At 43.6% G+C, this 22391-nt stretch overlaps 1 protein-coding gene and 1 long non-coding RNA gene across 7 annotated transcripts in view; one reads left to right on the top strand and one right to left on the bottom strand.

The window, feature by feature from the left end:
* Nucleotides 1-15618, bottom strand: part of bahcc1 (BAH domain and coiled-coil containing 1) — a 104192-nt gene extending 88574 nt beyond the window's left edge. For 5 of the 6 annotated variants that reach the window (XM_004916356.4, XM_012967538.3, XM_002940094.5 and 2 more), the window contains exon 1: nt 69-231. The gene's annotated coding sequence lies outside the window, so the exon portion shown is untranslated. Of the gene's footprint in view, nt 1-68; nt 232-15203 lie in introns of those variants that run through there. The other variant, XM_004916357.4, reaches the window with a different exon arrangement.
* On the top strand, nt 562-2793 carry LOC105947954. Its single transcript, XR_001171362.3, has 2 exons — nt 562-708; nt 872-2793. It is a non-coding gene; the product is annotated as an uncharacterized LOC105947954 (long non-coding RNA).
* Nucleotides 15619-22391: the final 6773 nt, after the last annotated feature.

Here is a 22391-nt window from a genome sequence, read left to right as displayed (position 1 = left end):
TGTGTGCCAGAGATAGTAATAATGGCGGCCGCTGCGACGGCGCGGAGACAGGGAGTGCGGTTACTTACTGTGAGAGCAGTGGGTGCATGGGCAGGCAGCTCGGCGCAGTGCTCTCCCCGGGCTCTGCATGCAGTGACTGGACTGGGCGCTTCCGGCCTGAGCCTCTCTGCAGCCCCCCCTCTCCCACACACACTGCCCCCTCCCGCCCGCATACTAATGAGCCGCTGCCAGTCAGCCCGGCCCGGACACTGCGCTCATTGGCCCCCGTACGGGGAACTCGTGCCGCTAGGCTGGCGTAAACAGGCGGCCCCATTGGACGGCAGGAAGTCCGGGACCTACCAATCGGCTGTCTCTAGGAGGAAGTGGGCGGGGACTTGCCATCAATGATGGTGGGGACGAAGGGGGGCTCTGAGCTGCCAATCAGGAGCCTGGAGGGGGCCGGTATGCTATTCAACACAAAGGCGCCTAATTCAAGTGTGGGGGAGTGTGTAAGGCTTGTGGGGGAAGGGAGGAGAGAGGGTAAAGGGTCAGGAGAAGGGGTTATGTGGGGGTGAGGGTCGATTAGAAGAGAGAAGGGAGGGGTTATTGGGTAGCAGGGCGCTGAGTAGGAGAACTCTTATTCTCGGGAATATGTCCCGTACTCGGCAAGGTGAGAACTTTCCCGGAATCCAACTCTCTCCTACTGATGAATCTCCGGCACACAGTTCAGTGAGTAGCGGCTTCTCTCTACAGGGTCGGTGCGTCGCAGTCGCTGAACCGAAACCAGATCACTGTGTGTGTCTGTAACAGGCATGGGAGGCCGGGGTTCAGCTAGCAATGGGTTAACTGTGCGAGGAGCGACTACAAACCTGCAACTGTTTATATATTTCAGTGGGAATTGGCCGATTGCAATTTCAAGCCCTGCATAGGGAACCGGCAGAAATGGGCAACATTTCAATCCATATCGGTACCGAATGGAAAAGCCCAGGGAGCTCACCCAGTTTGGGTTGAATCCACCCAAGAGCAGCAGCTACACGAACCGATCTGTTGTGTAAAACTTGATCCTTTGCCTGAAACACGCAGAACAGGTAATTGACTATAGGCTCCTCCCACTATAGGAAACAAATAAAATAAACAATAGTCGGTGAGCGACAGACAGACGTGCATATTTACAATGTCAGTAAACCTTTCAGATAAAAGAAGGATTTTTTTTCAGCGGAACGTGTGTAATGTGGGAAGATGTCTTGTTATTCCGAACTGCATGAATTAAATGCGATTTCTCCATTAATAAATCACTGCTCTGTCTGGCAGAGAGCGCTAGCGCACCATCGGCACGGCCAGGTAGGAGTTAAAGCCCACACACCGCCCTCCCCCTTCTTTTTATCCCCACGAGACGTCTGTGATTGGTTGGAACCGTGCCAGCCAGCTGTCAATCACCGATTGTAAACAAGGCGCTGATTGGCTGCTGGCCAGTCCGCACTGGGCTGCTTGAAGAAAGCAATTACTGGGTTCGGCGGTTTTCAGGCTACCCTGGCTGCTCGATGAAAGCAGATAAACTAGAGACGGTTTCAAGTTCCCCTAAACCCCCCCCCATCTCGACAGGCAGACCCCCATGGCCCCAGAGCCAAGAAGAGAGCAAAGTGTGAGGGCTTCAAAGGGAAACGATGCATTTACTATTAGAGAGAGCCTAAAAATAACGCAGGTCAGCGCATGGGGGTTCTGGGTATCCCTTGTGAATGGAAAGTACGCTGCCAGCCTGCTGTCCTACAGTGGGGACGGGGGGAATGGCGCTGCGGCCCCTCTGCCTAAACCAAGTGCGGGAGCAGAGAGGAGATCCTTGCACTGACTTCAGCCTCCCCCCATTCGTCCTTCTCCCGGGGCGCATTACACGGCGAGTGGAGGCCAGACCGAAGGTTTGGAGGGTCCGGGCACCTGGGGTCTGGAGGTACAGGGACAAGGGGCCGCTTAGCGACCTTCCTCCATCATTAGTACCTACATACATAGGGCAATAATCCCGTCTCTATGTAAAGGGTAACATGTGCTCTGCGCCTGGGAGCAACTCATCCACTAACGCTTTGCCTTTCAGTCGCGTATTTCGGTGCGTATATTCTGCCTATAGACTCAGGGACTCATCTCTTCTCTGTTTCCCTTCTCTGTCTCATAAATGAACAGCAACGCAAAGTACAACCGGGAATGTAGAGGAGAGTAGCCGGGAAATGTGTATGGGAAGACAAATTCACGTTGATACATAGCGCAAAACATGGAACAGAGAATTCTGCATAACAGTGGGTCACTGCTGATTTCTGTGCGATTTTACAACTGACATTTTGTTCAGCTCTCAGGTTTCATTAGGTTAATATTTGGGACCGGACATTAATAACCTGCGCTATTATCTCCAGATATGGGAATGGAACATAATGCGCAGTCAAAATTTGCCCATTAGAGCGCTTGCGTTAAAGGGAAACCAGACGTTAAAAGAAAAAGCACCGGGGTTTTGTAGCTTATCCCAAGTGTGTATATTTTGTGTGGCTCTGAATAAAGGAGACTGCCGCAAAAAGTCACGGAAATTACGTGCGACCCACAGTCCAATATAAAAAGAACTAGGACTGTATTAAGGGATGATATAATTAAAAGTACATGCGCATTTGCAAATACAATAATATTATTCTATATATAGCGCTGACGTATTCCGCGGCGCTTTTTCAAAGATTATACATCATTAATATTGATATAAGGAGCCATAGATCTTTCTAACAAGGCATTATCTCTGAATATTTGATAGGATCGGGTGCATTTACAGACTGCTTCTTTAAATGTACAGTAGCAATGTCATTTATTCACATATAAATCTAAAATATAATCCCAAGCAAGGTTCCCTTCACCCGCATATACATATTTAAAAATAACCTACACGTACATTGCGCAAATGTTGTATTTACAATGAATGCATTGTCTCAACCCTTTCTCCTTGTAGATTGTAAGCTCTTTTGGGCAGGGCCCTCTTCACCTCTTGTATCGGTTACTGATTGCTTTATATGTTACTCTGTATGTCCAATGTATGAAACCCACTTATTGTACAGCGCTGCGGAATATGTTGGCGCTTTATAAATAAATGTTAATAATAATACATGCCAAATGGCTGTACTTATATTGCAGATTGACCAGATACTGATCATCTAATTTTTATACTAATGATTTATCCGAGATTGCGAGACTGATTTGAGGTTTTTTTTTTTTTAATAGGACAAAGTAATTAGAAAAAGGGAAAGGTATAGGGGTTGCCATAGTAATTAGGCCAGGTAGGCACTAGGAAGGCAAGCAGTAGCCCACCCTACGCCCTATTTCCCAGCCTTTATTTAGCATTTTCTATCTACCCTTCGCCTGCAATGCCTGTTCTAGTCATTGTCTGGGGGTGACTTTAACCCCCTTTCTTTAATATTTTACATAAACCTGTATGATCAGTACAAGCACAGGACTGCACCTTTAATTATTATTTATGACTGTGTTATAGGTTTTCTGTATTTTTGGTAAAAAAAAAAAAAAATACCCTCTAATGACTTTACTGACAGACTTGAGAGATATTTTTGGTGAATTAAGTACAAATCGTATAAGAGATGTATATAATCCTCTGTACAAAAGGGCGCTGTGTATAGGGAGGTGGGGGAACACTGCGCTTACAGTATAATGGGGGGGGATGGAAGAATACTGAATAGCCGCTAATTACTGTAAGGCTATACCCCCACCCTGTGCTCCTGCGCGAAACATCTGTGTGTGAAGTATTTTATGTCCTCCTTAGAATAGTGAAATCTATGGGTATTTCCCTATCTCCGTCACATCTGCAGACAGAGGACTTTCCTGTAGTTTCCAAACTTCTCCCAAGAGTCACTGCTCCACCCCACCCTTTCCCACACACCCACCCCTCTATTCCCATAGCTTTTGCGGCAGTGTATAGTTTATGGCTTAGTGAAGAATAGAAAGACTGCTATAAGCCGTGCTGTAGCGATCACCCTGCTTTTACGCGATGGTTGGCAAGAAGGAAATATCTGAGCTGTCCTAAAGCAGGGCAAGTGATCTTCCGCAGAATCAACATCTCACTACAGACTGTTACAGAAAAAAACACATTATTTTACATTTTAGGATGTGGGAGAGTGGCAGCCTAGACAGCAACCTTCCCATTAATAATTCTGTGCTAGTCCAGAGGTTTTAGGGTGAGAATGAAGAACTTGTATCTGCCAACCGAACTCTGCATATCGTCATGTTATGTATAACATGGTAACTCCGCTGTGTAAAGCTCAAGGTTTGTGTTGTGTGCAGTCCATGTAGCCCCATACTGTGTGTAGCTCCATATTGTATGCAGTCCATGTAGCCCCATACTGTGTGCAGTCCATATGAGCCCCATACTGTGTGCAGTCCATATGAGCCCCATACTGTGTGCAGTCCATATGAGCCCCATACTGTGTGCAGTCCATATGAGCCCCATACTGTGTGCAGTCCATATGAGCCCCATACTGTGTGCAGTCCATATGTGCCCTATACTGTATGCAGTCCATGTAGCCCCATACTGTGTGCAGTCCATATGTGCCCCATACTGTATGCAGTCCATGTAGCCCCATACTGTGTGCAGTCCATATGAGCCCCATACTGTGTGCAGTCCATATGAGCCCCATACTGTGTGCAGTCCATATGTGCCCTATACTGTATGTAGTCCATGTAGCTCCATATTGTATGCAGTCCATGTAGCCCCATACTGTGTGCAGTCCATATGAGCCCCATACTGTGTGCAGTCCATATGAGCCCCATACTGTGTGCAGTCCATATGAGCCCCATACTGTGTGCAGTCCATATGAGCCCCATACTGTGTGCAGTCCATATAGCCCCATACTGTGTGCAGTCCATATGTGCCCTATACTGTATGCAGTCCATGTAGCCCCATACTGTATGCGGTCCATATGAGCCCTATACTGTGTGCGGTCCATATGAGCCCTATACTGTATGCGGTCCATATGAGCCCCATACTGTATGCGGTCCATATGTGCCCTATACTGTATGCAGTACATGTAGCCCCATACTGTGTGCGGTCCATATGAGCCCCATACTGTGTGCGGTCCATATGAGCCCCATACTGTGTGCGGTCCATATGAGCCCCATACTGTGTGCGGTCCATATGAGCCCCATACTGTGTGCGGTCCATATGAGCCCCATACTGTATGCGGTCCATATGAGCCCCATACTGTGTGCGGTCCATATGAGCCCCATACTGTGTGCAGTCCATATGAGCCCCATACTGTGTGCAGTCCATATGAGCCCCATACTGTGTGCAGTCCTTATGAGCCTCATACTGTGTGCAGTCCATATGAGCCTCATACTGTGTGCAGTCCATATGAGCCTCATACTGTGTGCAGTCCATATGAGCCTCATACTGTGTGCAGTCCATATGAGCCTCATACTGTGTGCAGTCCTTATGAGCCCCATACTGTGTGCAATCCATATGTGCCCCAGCTCAGCACTATACCATGTGCAGTTGCTAAACACTATGTACTGTGTGCAATCCTTACATGCCCCTTACACTGCACTGTAGGGAAAGGATAGAGAAGCTAGAGCAAGCTCAGCACACGGATATATTTCCTGGCAGCCCAGGGAGGGCATTTCCTTGCAGATAGCACCGAGAAGAAGCCGCGGACAATCAGTAGGGCAAGCTCCCCTTTCCTGTTGGATTGTGCTGACTTCCATCTCACCCATAGAAATGGAAGAGGAATCCAGTGCTGGCATGTCACACTTCCCTTCCACTTACACAACAGATAACAGCTTTAGCTAAATATTTACCCACCTCAGCTCGGAACCTTTAGCTGGCCAGTGGCCACATTCCAACTGGGCCTTTAGCATTAACCCTCTACCTGCCAAACAGGCGAACTTTCTTTCCGCGACCAGAGGCCCAGTGAAAAAAGACCCTACTTGTCTTATCACCCTTTGTATATGGGTAGAACCAGCATACCCAGGGTGAGGAGGCCGCTACTGATTCTGTGCGCCTAAACTACAAGCGCAAAGATGCTGCAGTAGCATTTAACGCAGGAAGATCTCCCAGTCTCGATGTATAATTAAATATGTATTAAAAATTAAAATATAATACTGACTGCCGACTGTATGTTCCACACCTATATATTCCCCGTTTTACTAACAAAGAGAAAACAAAACAGTTATGCAAGCAGCTGAATGAGTGGACAACGTTACTGTAGCCATCCCTCTCTATTCATGTTTATTTCATACTTCGATTTATTTTATACTTATAGGTAATTTTATCTAGTGCTACCGTACTGCAAATATGCCAGTATATATGATTGTTAGTATTGTAGGATTTTCTAATGCAGGTTATCTCTATGACACAATACACCTATAAGTATATAGTACAATTTTAAAAATGTGCGTGCCTATCTAAAATATAAGGGAAGGTAGATTTGCACTTAAATCTGCCCGACTTTCGATTTGGTCGTGTATTGCACTCTGGGTGAGTGAAAGCTACGGGTACTGGCAGTGCAACATTTTCTGCATTTACAGCCCCCTTGAGTCTCTGGCTAAATGGGTCGAATACTCACTTGTACGTGTAGAAACTGATTCCTTTTGACTTTCTCAGGGCACCTATCCGTTCGCTTCTCTAACATATTCATATGCTGTTATATTTTAAAGAGCTGGATCTCAATTAAGTGATCACATGAATACTTAAAACCCAAATTAGATTTTTTAATCGACTTTTTTCGGCCTATGCAGGAGAGCTTTATGTACATATAAATGTAGCTAACTGCCTACGTAGTGTATCCACTAGGGAGAAGATGAGGTTTTTTTTCATTTTCACAATTTCAGAAATACGCTGTAATGTGTTTATTTCTGCACATATTGTCTCTTCGCACCTTGCCAACCTTTATAATACACCAGCCCTGTGAATAAATTGTGCAATATATCCCTATAAACTGTGCTTAGTGTTGACACTTGTCACATGACTTACTTAAAGTTGTTTATTATAAGAAATAATGTATCTCCTGAATTAAAAAAAAGAAGTAATCTTGGAGTTTCTGTAAAAACACAGCCTGCGGAATTTCTAGGTCTATATATGATAGATCATATATACATAATTAATAAAAGGCTGCAGATTGCAGTTACTAGAGACAGATATGCCAGGCCTGGCAGGAACCGATGTGCCAATGTGTGCAGCTGTCTATGTACCGCCAGTCCATCAGGTTTGCTAGAACGTATTTCTAGGGGCCATTAACTGGCAGCCCACATAGTAAGTGGAGGTGTGTAGGCCTTTCACATTTACACCCAGGCTTAACCTGCTGTGAACATTGTCTCTATAGAAGCCACTTTAAATAATATATGTAAATATATAAACCTGCAATAAATTGTAATTAAGAGATTCAAACTACATCCAACTGGTCTTCTTACCCTAAAGCCCAGCACACACCCTCCTAGACCCATAAGTCTGTGCTCTGGAGGTTAAGGGATGCTTTTATCTGCTTCTGCTGGTACTGACCCAACCCAGTATGTTGTGGGCCCTACACGGCAAGATCGGTTGGGGCAGGGACTGGAGAACTCTGTAGGGGTTCCTACAATAAACATAATAATAGTAATAATGATAGATTGTAAGCTCTTTTGGGCACCTCTTGTATCGGTTATTGATTGCTTTATATGTTACTCTGTATGTCCAATGTATGAAACCCACTTATTGTACAGCGCTGCGGAATATGTTGGCGCTTTATAAATAAATGTTAATAATAATAATAGATGATTAAACTGGAAGCTAAGGGCTTATTTCTGAGTGGTATGCAGTTAAGTCGTCTTTTTTCTGCTGCAGAATAGACAATCTTGTTTCTAAGATCATTTGTCCTAGCAGCGGATTGAATTATAGATTAAAAGGATGAATAGAAGAGAGCCTAAATAAAAAGCTAACAAATAGTCTCACAACAAATCTGCTTTCTAGTTCCTTGGGTCACTAAAAGTAGCAATAAAATAGCATTTAAGCTACACATGAGGAGAGGCTAAATGGAAAATAAAAATTTTAAGTGATTGAAAAAAAAACACCCATAATATGCATTTTAGGTGGAACTGAGAAAGCCCCATGAGATTAGTAGCTGCCCATCGGCCAGGCAAGAAGACATGTATAGGGTCTATTTTTTGGTGAGCAGACAGAAGACCCCCGAAAATATATGGGGCAATCTGCTACAAACCTAATTTTTGGAGAGCATCACTTTCCCTGTATAGAACTACGAGCCAGAGCGTTTCTACCCAACACAGGGTAGGGAATAGATGAAAACCGAGGCCATCAACCTTATCAATCGCCTAATATTCCATTGGATTCGCCATTGGCAGTTATGGTACTGTGATATGTTACCTATTGATTTTCGGAGTGCACCCCTTTTTCCTGTGTGTGTGTGTATATTCTTTATATATACTAGGTCACCCTTCCCACACCCTAGAATGCCAGTATGTTTCCAATCACAGGGTAGGGAAATCAAAGGTTAAAACTGAGGTCAAACGTAGTTATTGAAGGTGTAGGGGGGTGTGGGGTGGGTGGGTGTGGGGGGGGGGGGTAACGTGTCCCCCATAGGTGTAATAATCTGTCACTCACACACAGATCCAGTTGCCCTATATGTTCCTGTTCCCAAGCCAAAGTCCCTGAGCAAGTGTGCCGAACAGTTGGCAGCCAATCAGGAGCCCTTTAGGAAGGATGCCTTTAAACACCGACTTTGAGCCGTGATACTGGAGGCTCTGGCCTGGCGCTGGTAACACCAGAGCCGACAGTGAAAGGCCTAATGTCGCCTCCTCCCCAGCCCCACAAGCAGCTGTGCGCTTGGGTAACACAGGCAGCTTGGCCTGTAATGGGATCACTCAGCACAGGAGCTGATGTTCCAGCCCAAATTGCCTTTATTCTGCGTCTCCTGCAAGGATAGATCCCTGGGCATCTGAACGCTCTAAGCTCCCCATCAATATAAAAGTTTTACTGGTACTGCCAGTCTCCAGCTCCGGGACTCTGGCAATGAAGGTTATGAGAGAGTGAATGAGCCCCCGAACCCAGAGTGTCCCCATAAGACTCCCTTGGGACGGGCACAGACTGCAATCACCTTTAGCGCTTCTTGTTAGTTTGCGCAAGATAACGTTGTAAATGAGAGTTGAGATGAAGCAAAAAAAAAAAAAAGCAGCGTTTCTGTGTAAGGGCAGGGAAGCAACACCCAGATAACCCAGGGCTCATCTAGTGATATTCTGCTGCCTATACACATCGCTGTTAGGTGGTATCGGTAGGTACATGGATTTACAAAGCCAAACTAATAATTAGTTGATAGGGGCTTAGCTCCTTTTCCTTTATTTCTGTGCCTCAGTTATTAACCTGGATCAACCACCCCTCCATTCCAGGGACAGCCCTTTTATAATCTGGGGGAGACCAGGGACAGGCACCAGGCCTTTGGGACATTACATCGAACACAAACCCATCCCTCCTACATTCCTGTAAATACATTTTATTTCTTCAGAATTTTCTGCAAGCACTAGAGGCCCACTGAGAGGCCAGGCCTGGATACGCATCAGAGCTTACGCTTTAGTATGGACTGCTTGCAGACTAAATACTAACAACTGGAAAAAGTCATATTCCTGCCACTTCTGACAGCACCCATAACGCTTTAATAATGACCACAATACGCACATATAGTGTACCTGAGTGCATCAAGTCTTTTATAAATAGCTGAGAGCAAATTAATACATTACCTATAGAGAAATCTATTTTTTTATGTGTTACAGCGTTACATACACAATGCATTTTGTGTACAGACAGTTGTGCGTGGGGTTTTCTGTACAAATGCAGATTCAGTCGCTGTGCACACAAATGATACATTATATATTAGTGTGAGCTTGGTGAAAGCTGATTCACAGCCCAGATTGTGATGAGGCAGTTGTGGAACAATCACAGAATTACTTAAGAGGAAGCACTCACTTATTTCAACACGAAGATGAGGTGGCACAATTACACAATGTGTGCATAGATAGATTTGCCACACATGTCTACAAAGATGCCCTCAACACTAATAAAACGCCCTGACTTACATTTAATCGCTACACGAGTCTAAGTACCTATATTCTTTTTCTACTCATTGGGTAATTGACTGTGCCAACGTTTTGGCCTGAGCAGGGAGCTTTATCAGTTCCCAATTCGGCCGGTGACTGGCTTTGCCTGGGAGCCTAAAAACAAAGCCAGTTCTCACGCAGATCTGCCTTCGACCCTGGGCCCAAAGCTTAGATATGTAGGGATAAAGCACATAGGGGGAATGCTGTTCTTTTTATCTATGACTGTGCAAATAACGCAGCATAAAATTCTAGCAGAAAGAGTTAAAAAAAACCAACCCACAGCGTATTGTGTATCTGGGTTGGATACTTGTGCAGGGAATCTGCCCTTGTGCTTTGCCTTTAACTCAGTCCCCCGTTCTGTGTGAGGGCTCCCCATCTGTCTCACATTAACCTCCCTTTCATTGGGCCTCTGCGGCTAGCACTCATAGAATTAATAAAACCGTTAAAATAGTAATAATTCTGACAAGGTAATTCAATAATTGGAGTAGGGTAAGATGAGCGTTAGGTGTCCCCCAGTCCCTGGCGCATAAATTGCGTGAGAGAGAGTTGTGGGTGCCCGGAGTCCCAGCCGGAGATAGTGGGAAACAATGGCTCTAGTGTATGGAATTCTCCCTATATCAATATTCGCCTCAGCTCCTGCTATAGGAGAAAGCGTGGGGATTGGGGGCCGATCTGGAACATGTGGAGATAAGCGGGACTTTAGTGCCAGGTGTGGGAGGTAACTCAGGGCACAGGCAGCTCCTTGCGCTCTCACATATTCCTCCCATTTACAAAAGCTGCGCTCACTGAAATTACAAGGGACAAGGGCTGCGCAAAGGGAAAGGGGGGGGATACATGAATGTTTAAATGTATATCCTGTATCTGAAGTGCCAATCGCTGGCCGATAGTACTGTCTATTTATACTCAGGCCTTGCAAGAGACAATCACCCGCAACAGCAATGACATATTTAAATATACAAAGGGATCCCAGTCCCATGGGTCCCTCTTGGCGATCAGGAAAGCGTTTAACCCCTTTCTCTCCGCAGCCCATGTTGGATGTGACAGAGCAAGGAATGAAAAGAGCCCATTGTCCCCACGGTGCATTGTAGCAGGGAGACGTGTGCGCCCGGCTAAAGTGTTTATTACGGGCCGGGCTTGTTAGTTATTAATTATCAGCGCAAACACGGACTTTGGGCAGATCAATGCTATTGAGCGCTGCTGATGTTTGGGATCACGGACAGCTCAGTGATGGATGAGCGGCATACACCGCTTTCTCTACTGGAAAGACTTGTTCCCTCTCTACAGGCCCGGCCACTGCCTTGGGCTCAGGCACAGAGAGGGGAGCAGGCCTGAGAGATACGGGATCCGACTCCTGTAGCCCAGGAATAACACTGCCATCCAGTGCCATCCGGACCAGTCATTGGTCCAGACAGAACCAGAAAACTAGCCCTAAGCGTTGTAAGGCTGAATTATAACATATCTTAAAAATGCCAAAATATGAACCAGTTCACTAATAAATAATTTGTCAGTTCATATTTTCAGTGCAAATAAGTTCATTTAACAGTATTAGAATTTAAAAAATATTGGGGTAACAGTGAAAATATAAAAAAAAAATGCATTTGGTTCCTTCTTAATGTAACAATTTTTTCAGTAAAACTATGTTCCTTTTACACTTAAAACCCAGTAATTACCTAAGGTTTAATAATACTCAATGCACTGAACTTTTTGGTGTTAATATTACTTAGAATATCACGTTCAGAGAGAAATTCTGCTATTATTTCCTAAGATAAAAAAAAAATTTAAGTGATATTAACACAAAAAAAATACATTTAATGTTTTTTTTTTTAATGTTTTATTTTATATTTCCATACTCACAATGAATTGCCTTCCTTGATTTTAAATGACTGTGCTAATAATCCTGAAATAAAGCATCAGGAGCAGATTACAAACTGGGAGTTGATCTCTTTTTTTTTTTTAAACATTAAAATATCAACCTATAGTAAAAATAGCCACAGGCCTGACTTAGCCTTAAGGTTTTAAGCTTAGAGAATAGGGACTGGGTCAAAGTAATTATATTAATATGGACAAACTTGGATTTATTCTAGAATTAATAATTTTTTTGTCTATCACTTCATTACATTTATCATTATTTAGCAAATCTGGGGCTTCCTGCACAAATATCACCACCCCTTGCACCCATTTTATTCTGCACCACTGCCAAACAGGCCCAGTCTCAACTGCAAGATGACTAACTTCAGGCTTTTATAATTAATATTGAAGTTGTCAGTTTGCTGCCTTTTTTTTTTCATATATTAGTGTACAAAGCAGAAGTAACATGTGCTAATATAATGTGCCAGTCTTTAATATTCTGCAAATGGCAAGATAACATCATTATTACACTTACACTGCTTGGGACACAAAATTAAGCCACAAAAATGGCTGTGGTATGTGTGTTGTATTACCACTAAATCTGATTTTTTCCTCTCTTGAAAAAAATCTATTAATCACATTTATTATATAAAATATAATTAAATAGAAACAGCACATTGTGCATGCTGAGCCATCCAATCTTAAAAAAAACCTTTACTTATATTCTTCCATATTTTATTTATTATATATACTGAACATATAAGAGCATGCCTCTAAAAAAATGTGTGGCCTGTGTGCAAGTCCTAAGTGCATATATCAAAATAGGGTACTACTGTATATAAAATTATGGATCTGGGTTTCTGTATTAATTACTCCAGAAACTAAGTCTAATTTATAACCAATTCACAATAACTGATAACACATCTGACTAAACTAATAACCCCCAAACAATTGTACTTCTTGTCAATACTAAACACACTGTTTAAACATTCACAGTCCAGGTTGGAAAAAGTATGTGACCCTTTCTGGCTAATGACTTCTCAAAAAGCTAATTGGAGTCAGGTGTTCCAATCAACAGGATGAGACTGGAGGTGCCTTTACCCAAAACAAGAAAAAAAAATAAAGCCTAAAAGGATTTGTTTCTTATAAGAGGAGTGAGCTGAGAAATATTGGAAAAAAATGTAGAGATGCAAAAAAATAAACCAAACAAACCAGGAAATGGCTACAAATAATCATTACTAAAGGCCTGGGTGTTCATCAATGCACAGTAACCTGACTACAAATGAAGGAAATTCAGTTCTGTAGCCAATCTCTAGGAGATCAGACAAGAAAGAGAACAGGGTGCAATGCTGATAGAAGTAAAAAAGAACCCTAGGGTACTGGCAAAGGACCCGCAGAAATCTCTGTTCATGAAGCTCCATAAGAAGGCCTCTCTCTACCCCCTGTACCAGGCAGTATTTATATACAATGCTGTACAGGCAATTTCATTGTTCATCGTTGCAGAATATGTTGGCCCTTAAATAATAAAATATAGGTTTCCCATTATTAAAAAAACATTGAACAAGAATGGCGTAAAGAGAGAACATGGTGGAAGCCACTCTGTGCTGCTCCCCCCCCCCCCCCCAAAAAAAAGATAAGAAAAAAAAAAGGGTTTGCAAAAGAACCCCCCCAAATACACCATGTTCTGCCCACAGATGAGACAAATGTTGAATTCTATGGCAGGGAGGAACAAGGCTATTTTTGTTGGAATTAAAGCACTGCACCCCAATACCAAAAATATAATCCCAACCAACAGAATGGTGGGAGGGGATCGCTTGAAGAGGGTTAAAGCCAAACCGAAAGCAAACGCCTACTCTTCCTTCTTTCACAATATTTGAACGAATATTACAAAGATATGACTTGTAAAGGAATATACATATTTTAAACATCTACATCGTCATAACCTAACGCTAAACAATACATGTAGTGCAGTAATTGATAAAGGAAAAAATAAATTATAGTTGAAGACCCACACTCCTAAAGCAATAGGAATCCATTTTTAGTTTCCTGGCATCTAACCCGATCACTTACATTAAAATGCCTGAAAACGAACGTAAACTAAAATTGTAAAACCACGGATTTATAACCCCTCCCCCAATTTCGTTATTTTACAGCTGTTTTTATGTCTCAACAATAGTATTTAGAAAAAAAAAAAAAAAAAAAGGAAGGCGCCTGCCTAGAAATACGATTTATTGTGCTAAATCCTATGTATAATTAGCTGTGAATTTGGTGCAAAAATGAGTTAAATTCTCCTCAAAATGACGCTGCAGATTAGTTCTATAGAATCCTCACTTGTGACTCCTTTGTTAAGTGAAAAGTCAATGTCTTTAATTAAAAATCGTTAAAGCAAAAATCTATTTTATTTTCTGCAAAAGCAATATAATTTCGACTCTGCATATAAATGTAGACAATCAATGCGGGCGAAAATAACTGGTCTTGTTTGTGTTGATTAATTGGTTTCACAGAAAAATCTTCATTCAAAATAGAGAAGGAACGGAGGAAGCCGTTCCTTACCATTGTTCTATTTTATTTTGCATTAAAACAACGCTTTGGCTTTGCTTTAAACCGTCTGAAGTAAATCTCTGCCCGTCCCTGCGCTAAAAGCGGAACCCTCACAATTATAAACCGCTGTGTTTGTAAGATATAAATTAAATCAATGTGAAACAAAACAGATACATTTTAGAAACTATCATATATACATGTATTGCGCTATCAGATCGATACACAAACTAACGACTATTAAACTACAGTCGCCATTTCTAATGAAAATTAAAAATGTCTAAACTTGTAATAAATAAACGCAAACCGAAATATTGCGAGCAAAATGTAAATATATGAAAATCTACAAATTGTATTTCTAGACGAGCACTTTATTATAAAACGGTTTCTAAATATAGATAGCGTAATTAAAATAATTTCCTTTCAGCCTTTTTATAAGTAGAGAAACGTGTTGTTAAATGTAGGTCCATGCCAAATGTATCAACGCGTTATTCCAATTCACTGTACAATGTGGCTAATAGGTTACATTCATTCGAATGTGAATTTGTTATTTGCCCATATAGTTGAGAATATGGCAGTTTCTAAAGTGATTTCGCTATTTATCAAGTATAAAAATGGAAATGTATAACGAGTATATTTGTATAATGTTGTTTTTTCGTGCGTAAGATCTAACAAAATGTATAACCGTTTACAAGAAGGAATTAAAAGGAAATATCCAGGCAAAGTAGACGTACCTAGGAGTGATGTCCTGGCTCATTTCTATGCAATCCCAGGGAGAATGGAGCTCAGGCAGCACAGAGCAGGGTGGAGGAATAATTCCCTGTTCTAGCAGATCCCTCACTTGGTGCTTTTATTGCTCTTGGGAAAGGGGAAGTTACTTGCTGCTGGCTCCTATTTGGACTGCGCGGTCACTGTACAGATCCTTTGTGCAGGGTTCTCACTTATCGATATTATTATTATGGTGATTCTAATAAATAGGATTTGAGGGCTCCGGCTCTTGGGTCCCTAGCTGCCTGGAGCAAATCCAATGAATTAAAGGCCAGGCTGCTGGTAGCTGGATAATCACAAATTTATGGCTGTGTGACGTTTCTCCTCTCCCACAATGGAGTCCCAGTGACATTAAACAGAAAATTGATGAGAGAGACGCGAAATTTAATCTCCTTCCCCCCAACCAGACATTTAAATGTTGTTTCTCCCCTTCCGATTTAACCCAATGGGTGCCAAGCCCCGCACTCGCCGGTCTCGCAGGGGTTAAAGCGGCCCTATTGTTCCTTGCTGCACCACTGCCCTTCCCCCTCCCCCAGCCGGAATGTACACCCAGCGCTCCCCTAACAAATACACAAATGGGGCTTTAAGGCAAAACAGAGCATTTTTATTCCTTTCATCACTTACCTTTATTACATATATTTCCCAGGGAGGGAGAGAAAGCTGCCCGCCCACCCCCCACCCCCAAACATGCCGGATCCCAGCAGGATTTCCCGGGTAGTAGTGAAGCTGTGGGGCTGGGGAGAGCAGCCCGGGAGGGAAAGGAGCATTTGGCCCTAAGGCCCTGCAGGAAGTCGGCAGTCAGTCCCCGCCAGTTTCCTCCGGGCATTGCGCCCTCCGTGCACCGGGAGCTCTCGGTCGGCCTCTGTCCGTCGCCTTTATCCGCCTCCCCAAAGTCCGGTGCCCGGCGCCCAGGCAGAGACTTCTCTTAAAGGAGCCGTGTGCAATTCCCTTCCCCACTCCCGGGGCTCCTATTGTCCACCATGCCTGCCAGGCACCGCCCCGGGCAGTGACGTGTATGGTACCGCCCCCGGCCTCACTCAAGTCTATTTAGTGCCACGTATAGTGAGATGCGCAGCTTTTCCCCACACAGTCAGCGCCGGGAGGCAAGAGTAGCGCTATTAGCGTGTATAGGCGCTAGTGTTCCTACTCGGACTTGGCCTCTCCGGGCGCAAAATGGCCACTCTAAGGGACCATTCAATCCGTGACACCTCAGCCAAGGAAATCAAATTCAGATTTTAGTCCCTTTGCGGTGTATGAATGCGCTTACTACATTGGTGCGCCCCCCCTTGTATGATTTTATTTTGCTGTAACGATACCTGCTGCGCAGAGCCCTTATGCAGCCCTACCCCTAAAGTCTCTTTAATGTGGGCATACATGGGTAAGCTCTACTTAGATCTTCAACTAAATGGCCACCAACATGGTGGAATAAATACAATGATAGTTTGGTTTCTGGGCAAATGATCAGCTTATAATAAGGTCCAATGGAGACCTGTTGGAAAAGGTAGATTGTAAGCTCTATGGGACAGGGACCTTCATTCTCTTGTCTCTTTGATTCTTGACTTATTGCAACTGTACTTTGTAGCTATTTGTATTTATTATTATACTTTGTATTTATCTTTTATTTAGTTTTTTAATAAACCCTTGTTGTATATTTTAATTTATTCTATAAAGCGCTGGGTACATATGTAGTGCGTTATAAATAAAGATATATATACATACATATATCACCGTTACCTCAAGGGATTTCAAACCTGCATGATGGTCTGCTCTGCCAGATATTGATCAGACAAGACCTTCCAAGGGCCCTATACATGGGCCAATAAGATGCAACATGGAGGCAATGGCAGCAGAAGGGAGGTGGTACTGAAAATATCAGTTGATAAACAATATGGGGCACATTCATCAAAATACGATTTTCAGGCCTTAAAAAGCGTGATACAAAAAATTGGTATTTAATCCGATATTTTCTGATGTGTACTTAAAGTATGAAAATTTTGTATCGTGGTCGTACGAAAATATCGTGGTACAATCTCATAGTCACAAATTTTTCATATCTGAGCGATTGTAAAGGGAGGGAAAACTTTTCTGACTTTGAACCTTCAGTGAATGATTTTGGAAGTCTCCCATAGGGCTCAATGGCACTCTGCAGCTCCAACCCGGCCCAAGGAAAGTCTCCCATAGGGCTCAATGGCACTCTGCAGCTCCAACCTGGCCCAAGGAAAGTCTCCCATAGGGCTCAATGGCACTCTGCAGCTCCAACCCGGCCCAAGGAAAGTCTCCCATAGGGCTCAATGGCACTCTGTAGCTCCAACCCGACCCAAGGAAAGTCTCCCATAGGGCTCAATGACACCCAGCAGCTCCAACCCGGCCCAAGGAAAGTCTCCCATAGGACTCAATGGCACTCTGCAGCTCCAACCCGGCCCAAGGAAAGTCTCCCATAGGGCTCAATGGCACTCTGCAGCTCCAACCCGGCCCAAGGAAAGTCTCCCATAGGGCTCAATGGCACTCTGCAGCTCCAACCCGGCCCAAGGAAAGTCTCCCATAGGGCTCAATGGCACTCTGCAGCTCCAACCCGGCCCAAGGAAAGTCTCCCATAGGGCTCAATGGCACTTTGTAGCTCCAACCCGGCCCAAGGAAAGTCTCCCATAGGACTCAATGGCACTCTGCAGCTCCAACCCGGCCCAAGGAAAGTCTCCCATAGGGCTCAATGGCACTCTGCAGCTCCAACCCGGCCCAAGGAAAGTCTCCCATAGGGCTCAATGGCACTCTGCAGCTCCAACTCGGCCCAAGGAAAGTCTCCCATAGGGCTCAATGGCACTTTGTAGCTCCAACCCGGCCCAAGGAAAGTCTCCCATAGGGCTCAATGGCACTCTGCAGCTCCAACCCGGCCCAAGGAAAGTCTCCCATAGGGCTCAATGGCACTCTGCAGCTCCAACTCGGCCCAAGGAAAGTCTCCCATAGGGCTCAATGGCACTTTGTAGCTCCAACCCGGCCCAAGGAAAGTCTCCCATAGGGCTCAATGGCACTCTGCAGCTCCAACCCGGCCCAAGGAAAGTCTCCCATAGGGCTCAATGGCACTCTGCAGCTCCAACCTGGCCCAAGGAAAGTCTCCCATAGGGCTCAATGGCACCCTGCAGCTCCAACCCGGCCCAAGGAAAGTCTCCCATAGGGCTCAATGGCACTCTGCAGCTCCAGCCTAGCCCAAGGAAAGTCGCGATAACGAAGCTTGTCATTGCGACAAATACCATTTTGTCTGACAAATTGTTGCAAAGTATGAAAAAGTTGCGCAAATTAACGAAAAAATCGCAGAAAATACGCACAATTCGAATACATTTTACAGCAGCCCCTCTGTCATGCCAAAATCTATATATTGCCGGTCTGTTCAGAAGAATACATTTAGTGCAAAGGGCATTATACATAACAGTATAATAAATATTCAGCTCTTAAAGGGGAAAGAAAGGTAAAAAGTAAGCTTTATCAGAAAGGTCTATGTAAATACAGCCATAAGCACTCACAGAAACACTGCACTGAGTTCTCTGAAAAAAGATTAGTTGTGTCTGTAATTCCTGTGCCAGAGACACACAGCTTTCTGTTCTCTCCTCTCTCCTGCCCACCCCTCCCTCAAGAATGCTAAGAACTCACTCCCCTCCCTTAGGAATGTGGATCTGGGCCAATCAGCAGGAAGCTGACTCATAGTCTAACTAACTGAGCATGTTCAACTTGGTCTGGGTGTCTGTGCAGGAGCGAGGCATTATGGGAACTTCCTTTACACAGCTCAGTGTTTTTTCTTCCTGTTTGGCTTCAGATCTTCTGAACAGGTGAAATATGGGGAGACTTAAGGGCACTATTGAGACAACTGAAGGTATGCCTGCAGCTTGAAATTAACTCTTTACTAGCCTTTTCTTTTCCTTTATACATTTATTCTGCAGAAAGCTTTATCATACCTGAGTAAAGAGCCCTAGAAGCTTTCTTCATTTGTTTAAGATAGCAGCTGCCATTTTAACTTGGTCTTCATAGCTTCCTGCTATAGATCTAGAGGCTGGATTTCTTACTATTGAGTGCTATTCAGATATCTACTAGGAGCAGCTATCTTTCTCCCTTCCCATTGATCTGCTGATTGTCTGCTGGGAGGGGGGTGATATCACCAAGTGTGTTTATCAGAGCACAAGTCACATGGTTGTGGCACCCTGGGAAATAAAGAATATGCCTAGCCCCATGTGAAATTAAATATAAAATAGGATCAAGGCAAGCTGCAAAGAATAGAATCCAGAAGGCAAGCAATAGTCAAACTAGGCAAAGCAGAGGAACACCACAGAAAATGGGCACAGGCAATCATTTCACGCCAGAAAGCATGCAAGTACAAACACCAGCCTGCAGTACAGCAAAGCGCCCAAGTGCATCTTTCTAATTAATGGTTATGTTTTTATCCTCTTGCTCTCTATAAAGTGCTGCATACTTTTGCCCACATATACATCATTTGCACTGGTTCATCAGAGCTATGAAGGAGAAAAAAACATGGCCGCTCACACCCAAGTTCATTACTCAAATGAAAAAATACATATGCCTGACATAATTTAGCTCTGTGCTGAATAAAGCCATCTCTATGTGTGTTTTAGCAGAGGCAAATCTCAGTATTGTCTATGGCAGGGGATTTTCTGGAGTTTAGTAGCCATGAAAAAGTAGCTGCTACTAGTAGCTCTGTGTGTCTTCACCCTTAAGGTGCATGTTGTATTGGCAACTAAAGTAGTGAGAGGAGTCACTGCATCTCTTTACTTCCTGCAGATCTGATCATTCTAATGAACAGAACAAAAATAATAGCAACAATAGCATTTTGTTGTTGCTGTGTCCAGTGTATGGCCAGTTGTAGGCACACGGCATATAATTACCATGAATAGAAACCGCCAATTAATGCACATGACAGGTGGCACAGAGGCCGGCTCAAATATGCCAGTGAAGAAATGTCACATGCCATAACCCTAACACCTGCTGTGTATGTACATATGTATTTAGTTATATTGCACTAATTGTATATGCAGCGCAGTACATTAAAACAAAATATTCGTAGAACAGAGATGTAACAATACAATTATGGAATCTAAACACAAACATTTATGGGGAAAAAAATAAATTTATAGTAAAAATTATTTTTTTGTGCTAAAGGACAAGGAAAGAGATTTACTGAGGCGTGTACCCCCCAATTAATACAATAAGCAACCTCTGGCAACCCAGGGGGCCATTCCTGCTGCACACCTCTGCTCCTCTCTGGGTGTCCTGGAAACACACATGTCCAGTAAAGAGCAGAACTTTAACTGTAAAGTAAATTTTACTCTACTGCATGTATGCCATCAGGACAACAAAAAAAAATCTCTGGAGCATAGTCAAAAATGGCAGTGTGGTAGGGACAGGACATATAGGAGTGCCAGCTCAGTGTGAGAGAAAAAGAGAGAGATGGAAATACAACTACAAAGTATTCTATTTGGAAAAGAGTATAAGTTAGGAGAAGTTGGTCTCTTTGACTCTGAATTAGTGTTGCCACCTTTCCTATAGTTTCTTACTGGGCTGCAGGGGGAGGTGCAAATTAGTGACATCATGGGGGTGAGTTGCTGATGTCATGTGGCAAGTGGAGTTCTGTGATATCAAGGGGCAGGAAAAAGGGGCAAATTGGGAAGAGCCAGGGAATGAAAGCTGTGTGAGAGGGGTTGGAAACCTTAGGTAGGTCTTAGCTGCAAAAGACACATGTCCATCAAGTTCAACCTTTTATGTGAAACCTGCTAGTTAATCCAGAGGAAGGCGAAAAATCCCCTTCTGAAGCCTCACTAATTTATCTCTAATTTCAGCAGGACAAATTTGAGGATCCCTGAAGAACAATACTCAATACTCTTTGTTTTGTCACAGCAAGACTAACATGATTCAGTGCAAAATGTAATGGGCCAGAGTGCTCCCTCATGCTGCCTATGGGAATGAAAGCCAGCCTGGATAATTTCTAGCTGAGGTACTGTGGGAAAGATCTGTCACTCCAGATGGTTTTGTTAGCATTCGCCCCCTTCCCTTCCTCCAAGCAGTGTGCTTTAGTATGGCCATAAACTAGTTTTAATAGGTGCAAGCCTTTGCTATGTCACTGTGAATGCCCTGCTTGACACTGCGGCTACAGCACTATGACTATGGGGCTTATTTACAAACTTTGATACTGCAAATAGCAACCAATCAGCAAGTACTTTTCCACAATGTAGAAAATAATATCAGAGAGCTGGTTGCTACTTGCAATTGTACTTGTGCAATTTACCCATTATGTCTAAATTTAAAAAAAAAAAAAATCAGATATAATACAGGTCTTGATCTACTATAGGGCTATTTGCAGGAATATGATATATTAAATAATGTAACCACACAACTAGTCAGGGAAGGCAGTGTAAGGAACAAAAGGTATTGAGATCTCACACCCTTTTTTGGAAATAAGGTGTTTGTGAAAAATGTGTTTCCCTTTGAAATATTTTCTTTAAATTACATAAAACAATCCCCCCTGATTGTACATCATCTAACAAGCTACTGCACGACTAGAGAATGATTGATTTCTTACTTGTAGCAGGCCATAGTGGAAAATGAAGCACTTTTGCTGAAAAATGTCAATGACAAGAAGCATAGGAGGGAATCAGGAACTTCTCTACTGACAGAAATACTCTAAAGGAGAAATGTTCCCCCATAGCCCAATGGGCAGCTAAAGGTCCCCATACACAGGCTGATTCTAGCTGCAGATATGGGTCCCTTAGACAGATTCAGCAGCTTATCGCCCTGTGTATGGGCACTACCGACGGGACTGCCCGACCAATATCTGGCCTGAAATCGTCCAGATCTCAATCGGGCAGGTTAGAAAATCTAGTCAGATCGGGGGCTGCATTGGCTCGTTGATACGGCCCCCGAACCGACTTTGCATATACCCGTCATTATAATTCGATTGCTTGGCCCCAGGGCCAAACAATCAAATTAGCCTGGATTCTCCCGATATCGCCCACCCGTAGATGAGGGATATCGGGAGAAGATCCGCTCACTTGGCGACATCACCAAGCGAGCGGATCTTAAAGGAGAATGCAAGTCAAAATTTAAAAAGCATACTGCCCAATAGTCCTGCTATTGTTTAGTAAAAACGCCACACTTTT

This window comes from Xenopus tropicalis, chromosome 10, assembly GCF_000004195.4.
Source record: "Xenopus tropicalis strain Nigerian chromosome 10, UCB_Xtro_10.0, whole genome shotgun sequence".
Taxonomy (NCBI): Eukaryota; Metazoa; Chordata; class Amphibia; order Anura; family Pipidae; genus Xenopus; species Xenopus tropicalis.
This window is presented reverse-complemented; position numbering and strand designations above follow the sequence as displayed.